General features: G+C 35.1%; 1 long non-coding RNA gene across 1 annotated transcript; it reads right to left on the bottom strand.

Moving 5' to 3' along the window:
* Positions 1 to 846: 846 nt before the first annotated feature.
* Positions 847 to 6,891, bottom strand: LOC121070212. Its single transcript, XR_005819948.1, has 3 exons — positions 6,759 to 6,891; positions 5,943 to 5,974; positions 847 to 984 (listed from the first exon to the last, which is right to left on the bottom strand). It is a non-coding gene; the product is annotated as an uncharacterized LOC121070212 (long non-coding RNA).
* Between the last annotated feature and the right edge of the window lie 2,173 nt (positions 6,892 to 9,064).

A 9,064-nucleotide genomic window follows, 5' to 3' on the forward strand; every position in this document is an offset into this window, starting at 1 on the left:
GTTCCCATTATATGCTCAAGTGTTGTAGAACCTTATAGTAAAGAATAGAAAAAGTACCGAGGCTGAGGAATTGTTATTTCAGGATAATGGGTGTAATAGTAATTGGGGGAATGTCTATACTAACAGGCAAACTGCTTTTACAAATGCTGTGTGTAGACACACATCTAAATACCTATATAACATCATTGATTAGGCTTCCATTTCTCTGTGAAGTTATTTTCTGATACTGTAATTGCAATGTTTTTCTTACCTCCTACCTTGCACATACTGGCCAAGTTGTTTCTCTCATCATTTCATTCAACTGATCAGAAGTGAATTTGACACTTCTGATGATTCAGGAGCAATCTTCTATAAGACTGATGAAGAGTTAGAGCATCTTTTCATACAGGAAATTCTGAAAGATAAGACATGGATCTGAAAGAAATTTGGATCCTGCCAATTTTATAGTTAATGTTACTTTCTGTATTACAATATTTCTGCTTCTGCCTCTACCTGAATTAGATTTCCAGCTAACTCCCTCTGGGACATCATTTTCTGTCACATGTAACTACTGTAGAGACTGCTCTCCAGCCTTGTCCCAAGTATATCAGAGGGAGTGTATACACAAGCTTGAGTAAATGCATCTATAAGGTAAAGAAAACTAAAGAATTGCTTTATAGAAAGGAGAATTATAATGAATATTTGCAAGAGCAGACATTTTTGGAGAAAAAAAGAAAAAAAGCCCTCAGTCCTGAACTTTATTTGCTGAACCCCAGTAAAGAACAGAATATCTTTCAAGGAGCATTCTGGAAGGCTCTGGGGATACTCCAAACCAGTACAGCAGTAACAACAGCTTTTTTCCCTTAAGAACATGGAAACATCTCAGTTAAAATGAGACTCTTCCTCAAGTGCTGAGTGAAGGCATCATTGAGGAGATTTCAAAAGTGGTAATGGAAATAGCTGCATTCTCCCCAAGCTCTTTTCTAACACTCCCCAGCTTGAGGGCTGACCAGAGGAAAATAGAGAAAAAATTTCAAACCTTGTGGCAAATACTGCTATACATCATTAACACCATATTTATACAAGATTTAACTTTCACGAGCCATTAGCAAAAATACTGAGATTAACAACAGAATGGAGGTTTGAAACAGTTCAGTTTGTATTTCCACTTACAACATAGCTGGTAGCACATCATAACAGAACAAGTCAGCCCCTTGAACAGCCAAGAGATTTGGTGTTTTCCAAGATCATTTAATTCAAGCCATGTGGGATTTGTGAGAGCATGGGAATAATTATCAGGTCCCTACCAGCCAAAGGGAAAGAAAAAAAAAAGTCATATCATTTAACTAGTTCTATCTCAAATCAAAGACACCAAAAGGAAAGTTACAAAAATTCAGAGTAGAACAGTGAATTGTAACCTAAATGACAATAAAACATACACTCAGTATTAATCCATCTGGGTTTAAGATGCAAGCAAGGAACAAGATATGCATTGCAGGAAAGAATAAAACTCTGCCCAAAACTGAAACGTGCTTAATACCGTTTTGATGCAATTGAGAGCAGCGTAATTTATTTTGTGATCTGTTTTTCTCTTCTGATTCTCATTCACAACAATTCTTATACTTTTCCCCCCTTTGATATATCATTCAGAACTGTATATTTCCTCACTTGCAGTAACATAAGGAGAAAGCAACCTAAAGGAAGTTTCCTGTGCTGTTTTACCAGCTAGGCCTTCACTTTTTCACTTTTGCCACCAGAATCCTTTTTAGGAAGCAAAACCTCAAGATCATCTTGAAGAAATGATTGATATGCCTTCTGAGAGTATCAGATGACAGGCCAGTTGAGCCAGAAGCTACTTGTAAGGATTATCTCCTGGAACAGAGGGATTAAGTGATGGAAAACATCAAAATATGCTCTCTGGGAGTCCTTGTGGCTGGACAAAGCATATGCCAATCTTAGTACTAGATGTAAAGCTCCTAGGGAGATTCTGGACTACAGTCATCTCTTTGATGAAAAGACCTGGGATGTTACTGTTCTGATTATATCATGTTGACTATGTTCTAGCAAGTCAGCAGATTCACAAGTGCCAGTTCACAGGCACTAAATTCTTTGAGGTTTTATCAATCATACCAAATGCTCTGCAGATTGTTTAGAAATGTGCCATCAAAACTAATTATTTGTAACAGAGTTGCCTGGCCACATCAAATGTTTTCAAATATGCTGTATGTGAAGAAAATCATTCCAAGATTTCAGGTTTACCAGAACAATCTCGGGGCTTTTGTTAGCTATCTTGGGAACACATAGTAGATGGAGAAGATTTCTGAAGTTTTCTGAAGTCTGGGAATTGGCCCAACATTTGCCTACCTTAAAAACAGGGAAAAGAAGGAAATACAATTATAGACCGAGCTTTTCTAACTTCCATTCCCAGTGACATGACAGAAAAAAATAGCCGTATTATTTCTAAATAACTAGAAGATAAATGTAAGAAACAACTGAATTGTATTTTATAAAGGGAAAGTCAAGATTCATTTCTTTCTATGAAGGGATAACCTAGAGATGACAGAGGAAGTAATGCAATATTTACTTTTAAATTTGAAAGGCTATTGCAAAGAGAATCTGCTTTTTGCATTGACAGAGGATATTGCTAGAGGGAATGGACAAAAAAATGGAGAATGGGAGATTATGTCAGGTGACAGTTAAAAACTTACAAGTGAATTAAGCAGCTAAAAGAGATAAGTTATGCATTTGACTTTGGAGGATTTTAAAAATAAACATCTAGACAGTCATCTGCTAGAAAATGTAAACAGATGTGATCATGTCTTGGAGCAGGAAATAGGATGGGTGTTCCCTTATGGGTACTTTGACTATACATATGGTTTCAATATTTGAAAGCAACGAATTCAGCATGTTAACACTAAATCTGGCTATATTGAGTATATCAGATAGTTTTCTCCTGTCAGTAGTCAAACACCAAAGGTTCCTATTCTCAGTTCCATTTTTCTTATACATGCACTAAATATTTCCATCTTAAGGCAAGGATCTTAGACAATTCCAGAAAGCAAGTCTACAGCCTCCTCTGATGGTAATATCTACTTAGATTAAGATGTCCAAATTTAAGATCTCAGCAGTAGCTAACACAAATCCTGTCTTCTCTTTAGAAATACAGAGGAGTATGCGCAGAACAGGAATAAAATGTCATGGGTAAGCAGCAAAGACTGAAAATACTTTGAAACTGGAAGGCAGATTAAATTGAAAGCTACAGTTAAAGATGATGTTATTCTACTTCTCATAAAAAATACAAAAGAACTTTCTCAAGTGTATTGCAGAATCACAAGGGGTTCAGAAATTGTTTAGGAAAATGATCAGGAGCCAGGAATAAAAATTTCATAAAAAGACTAAAAGATTGTTCAACTATTTACAGAAAAGATTCATACAAGTTATGGTGAAAACACATTAAATCTTGAGAAGACTTGAAAAGTTAGAAGAAAAGCTTATTCTTCCTTTATCATGTCAAAAAATAAAACAAATTTTCCAGCTGACAAACATTACCGATGGAAATGCTTCTTGAGATCTGTAAACTATGTAACTCACTGCCACAGACTGGTGTTTAGAATTTTAGATCCAAAAATAAACATTTGCAAGCCACACTACTGAAAATTATAGTGATAGAAAGCTACAGTAATTGTTGCTCAGGTTTACATCTGAAATGTAATTTTTTTTTATCTCCAAAGAAATGGCCCTAATTTTCTATCTCTATCTGTGAACATTCGAAATGTAACAAACTCTTATCCCAGTTACAGTGAATTTCACAGGTATCCTTACACACACATCATGAACTCTGAGGGCTCTGTATGTGGATGAGCATAATGAACAAAAAATGTAACTGATTTTTGTCTTTTCTCCTCTGATATTACCACTGTGTGAAACAGTCCTGTCTAGGTTCTGCATTGGTTTGATCTAGAATACTAACCTGTCTGCCAATCCAATATTTTACTTTGCTACATGTTTTATGCCACTTTAGGACTCTTACGGGGTAGGAAAATGATATTAGTTTTATCTAATCATAGTCCTTCTCTGATCAGGCTCAAAGAATAAATAACCAGACTAAATTTGTTGCTGAGGTACCCAAAATGAAAGTGAATGGAAATAAGTAGCTCCATAGACCAGGTCTTTCATTTTATTCCAAAAAACTTTCAAGAGATTAGATCCCCTCTTTCTCCCACAAGTTATCAAAGGGTGCTTTGGCTGGTCTACTTGCCTCATATTTAGATTTCTGGATTTAGGTAAATAATAAAATTTAGGTAAATAGTATCAGATTAACTGATATTAGTAGTACCAGTAGTAACTAGCTATGTAATGTGCATTCATAATAGCAAATAGAACAATGACATACTGATTTGCTTCCTGACAACTTGACTATCTGTATGACCACTGGCTTGTTCCTGGCCCCAACACAAATTTATTTTATTAACTGCTTTCAGTCACCAGGATAAGATATTGGGCAGTGAAAATTAATTATTTTTTCTGTTCTTCAACTGCTGCCAATTTCCCTTAGAAACTTGTGATGCAATACTCATTACATTAGGAGTATTAGTGCTCTTGCCTCTTGACATCACTGCGGAACAGTTATTAGCATCAGCACAATAATGCAAGAACACCAGTAAGTAACGATGGACAGGAATTTTGAAGAAATGGAGGTTCTGTTGATATCAAGACATTTGAGCATATAATCAAAAAGGAGGACTTTTCCGTAATGATGCAAAGAAACAGATTTATTTCTTTTACCCAAAAGACAGATTGGTCAAAGGAAGTCAACAGCACCTATATTTCTAACTTTTTAAAGGGGAACATTGCTGCTGTATCTGAACACGAACACCCAAGCAGGCTGCCAAATGAGATGCCATTTCAAGCCTTGACTTCCTTGGCTGAACAAGCCATGCAGGAGGCAAGAGCAGCAAGTGATGCAATTATATGCTGATGGTAGAATTAAGCCATACAACTTTTTAGTGATTCATATTACACTGATGAAATTGCATTCATCTAGATGCTTATAGGATAATTAATAACATTATTCAATAAATGAAGGAATTTAGTACTCAGGAAGGCTTGCTGATGAGTAGCTAGAAACATTAATTTGGGTAATTAATGACAAACAAGATAACTCTACAAACTATTTAGAGATGACAACATTTGAGTGTTCAGAATAATTTTAGTGAAAGATGCAGTGACAAAATCAGAGTTAGACTAGAGCTCCATCTCAACTCATAAAAGCATGAACCCAGTTTGGAAATAGGATTTTCACAGACACTGCTGAGACTGGCAGTGGTTTTCACTTTGATTTAGTATTTGTAATTTTTAGTATTTAAGAATTTGTGTAAATCTCTAGAGAAGAACAAGAACCTATGCAGAGAACAAGAACCAATGCAGAAGTACTTCAGAAGTCCAGTTGCCATTCCATAACGGGAAATTTGCAATTCTTTAAATACGGACATGGATCACTAAAGTTTATCCTTTATGAGCTCGTAGAGCATAAGTAGAGAATTAGAAGTCCTGGACAGTGTGTAAACTGCATGTAATTTCAAAGTAGAAGAGGTCTGATACAGGTCCTGGGTGTTTTAGGCTGGGCTAAAACAACTCTTGAAGGAAAATTTTGGTTTACGTACATCAGACCACCACTGTCACCATTCAGTTTTACTGTAAGGCTCATAGTTCAATATTTTGTTTTGAACTTGCAGTCATATATACATAAAAAGTATTCCTACCTCTGAAGAAAAATGTAAAGTAACAAGCAAAGATACTTATGACAAAAGCTTAATGAATTTTTAATAATAAACTGGGGATAGCTGAAAACCATAGCTGGCCATTCTGCATTGGGCTAAATTTACTCCAGCATTTCAATGAGCAACAGTAGCAGTAAAAAAAAAAAAAATCAGTTCAAACCCAAAATAGACAAGACTATTTACTCTGATATCCTGCAGTAGACATCATTCCGCCTCTGGGAAGAACATTTGTGCCAGGATCATTCCTTGTTTGTCTAATACTTCTCTTTTTTTTTTTTCCACAAAGCAGCCTGAGATCAACCAGATCCACACTGCATCATTTACTACAAGCTTGTAGCCAAACACCTAGAGGGCAGATACAGTAGTGATGGGTGGGATCTGAGTTCCTCCAGCTTCAATACCTAGTTTTAAGTCCTCACTGTGCTACTCCATGGTTTTGCTTTGGTCAGTCCTGCACTGGTATATTTTAATTTCTGAGAAGAGCACTCTTAACATAGTCACACATATTAGAAGATCAAAAAATAGAGACTACTAATTTCTTCAAAAACAAAGTAGGACTGCAAATTTCACAAGAACTTGCATACCAGCACCCTTAAAAAGTCATTTAACAGTAAAAAAATACAGCAAAAACAGTTGTGTGAAGAAAAATGCTGATTTGTAATGTACAGTATGTTTAATTATGCTGATTACATTATGCAAATATCATTAGGCAAATGCAAATAAAGTTTTCCTCCAATAAATAGAAATTATTTGTATGCATTTTCCTATAGTTTCAAGGAATAGTCAAACCTATTGAGCTTTGTGCTTTGTTTTAATGATGTAGGTTTTCACAACGCTCTCCAGTTCCAGACTGGTGGATAACCACCCAGGAGGTCTGGAATTAAGTTCTGAACTTAATCAAATATTTATATACTGATATTTCATATACTCATGTTCAACAACTTATTTACTACAAAGTATATGAAAAAAATGAGATTTTTTTTCCTGCTCTTTCTGTACCTGGGATTCAAAACTTCTTGTAATGGGACAGATAACCAAGGTGCTGCAACAGTAGAATTCAAATGCCAAAATGAAAGCATCCAATCTTCTTTAATTGTCTGGTCAGATGAAATAATTAGGATTTGAAATAATTCCATGGATGTAGTAAACAGGAGACACTCTCATCATTATCTAATATAATGTCTCACAGCACCTGAACATGGTTCAAAGATCGTGTCTAGAACAAGACAATGAAGAATAGTGAGATCTTACAGACACTTTTTCTTAGTGAGTACAAATGAAGAACTACTGAGAATGATGTACCTAACTTTTCTAACAATTAATAAGGAACTTCAGACCTCAAAAAGACAATCCATGAAAAGAAAATACCATTTTATATTGATATTTTAAAATAAAATATGTAAAACAATTTCTAGCAAACTACAAATCAACACTATACAATCAGGGAGCATTCATTTGGATGCAATATTTCACTCTTAGACTAGTACTTCTTTTTTTTCTATTTTAAAGATGATTGCAGCTCAGCAAGTTGAAAAACTTAGTTTCAGCTTAGAGTTCAGAATATTTCAACATCTTTCCAACTTTTACTTCTTCTCAAACTTGCAGCAAACATTAAACACTGAATACTATTGATAGATCTGACAAATTCTGAATTTACTTTTACCTGCACTGAGAGCTTTACCTTACCTCGATAGCACTCAAAAGTAAAATGCTTTTAATCAACTTAAAATCATTTTATGTTTAACATTTTCTTTAGCAATAGTTGTTTTCCTTCTCCTTTGTACCTAAGCTTAATAGTGCTAAAAATTTATCAATGCTACTAATATCTCTACTTAAAAGTACTCTGTTATTAGAAAACACATGCTTTACAGGGCTCATGCTTAACAGGCAATGTTGAACAACAGCTGATATAGAAATGAATTTGAGATACTATGCAAAAGAACAAACAAAACTTCAGCTGTTCCTTTTCTTCTCATAACCACCTCAATCCTTTCCTAGCCTTCCCCATATACCTGCAAAGAACAGAAAGACATTATAGAAAGGCTACTGACCTGGAGGAATCTATTTATGAGAGAAGTTCCCCTCCCACAGGGGAGGGACTCCAATAATTGATTATTAAGTCAAGTTATTATGTATAGAGAACACCTGCAGGTATTTCCTTTGCTTTGAAGGTCAATTCAGCTACCTGTAAATGTGTATGTTCGGGCGTAAGCAGAAATGCAGTAATTCTGCTTATGGTATAGTGAAAGTGTTCATAAAAAATACAAAGTAGAGTTAATTGTTAGCTTTTTTTATTAGTGTTTTCTAGAACCAAGTGCCTCACTCCTAACGTTTTTTGCTTGTGTCTACAGATGAAGGGAGAAAAGATAGGATAGCTACAGAACAAATAGTTCTTTAGCATGGTTAGTAGTTGTTGTTTTTTATGGTAGCACAGAAATGTTAATTTTATTTTAGCAAACTACAGTTTCTTCTTACTATCCGAGCTCTCTATAGGTTACCTGAGCCTGTTCTGAACTCCTATTCATCCCACAGTGTCCAATGCAGAATTAAATGATTTCCAATTTATTATTTTCCTTAGCAAATAACATCTAGCTGAATCTTCCTGCATTTGAGTATTCATTCTCAGTCCTGAATATGAGAACACAACAGGCTTACCTGCAATATAAGACAGTGTAAAATCTTTATGTGGGTTTTTTTTTTTAGTTAGAATTAAAATGCTTTAGGGACTTTTAGGATTTGCACTGCACAAAAAGACCTCTAAAGACAAACTAAGAGGAAGAGAAAATAGGACTTCTTGCTCACCAAATTTATTAGCTTTCTTCTTGGTCTGCATAGCTTCCATGGGTTATAGTGTCCTCTTCTAATTACCTTAGTAGTAACAAGTGCCTGTTAGTAACCTGGGACCCTGGTCTAGGAATAGTGCTTTCAAAGTTGGAAGAAAACATCTTGTTCTCCCTTTTCATCTCTTGTTAGTGAAGTGAAAGACAAGCTGCAAAATAGCTTTCCCTTAGAGGCATTGCAGAAAATACTGAATCTCAAAAATGACATTTACTAGAATTAAATCAAAACCATTATTTTTCATCTAGTTCACTTGCTGCAGGTCTCTCCAGTGACTGTTTTGTTAGGTGTGCTTCTTCTTTGAATACCTTATCTCAGATTGTGTCTGTGTGAAATTAGACAAACATATTCAGCTAATTTGAATTTTAAAATGCTTTCAACCTGCAGTCTTCCTCTAGTGTATATATTCTTTTCTTCTCTGGGAGATAGAAAAGCTGTTCAGGCTAACAAATTCTGTTTTACTTCTT

This window comes from Cygnus olor, chromosome 4, assembly GCF_009769625.2.
Source record: "Cygnus olor isolate bCygOlo1 chromosome 4, bCygOlo1.pri.v2, whole genome shotgun sequence".
In the NCBI taxonomy this organism is placed as follows: Eukaryota; Metazoa; Chordata; class Aves; order Anseriformes; family Anatidae; genus Cygnus; species Cygnus olor.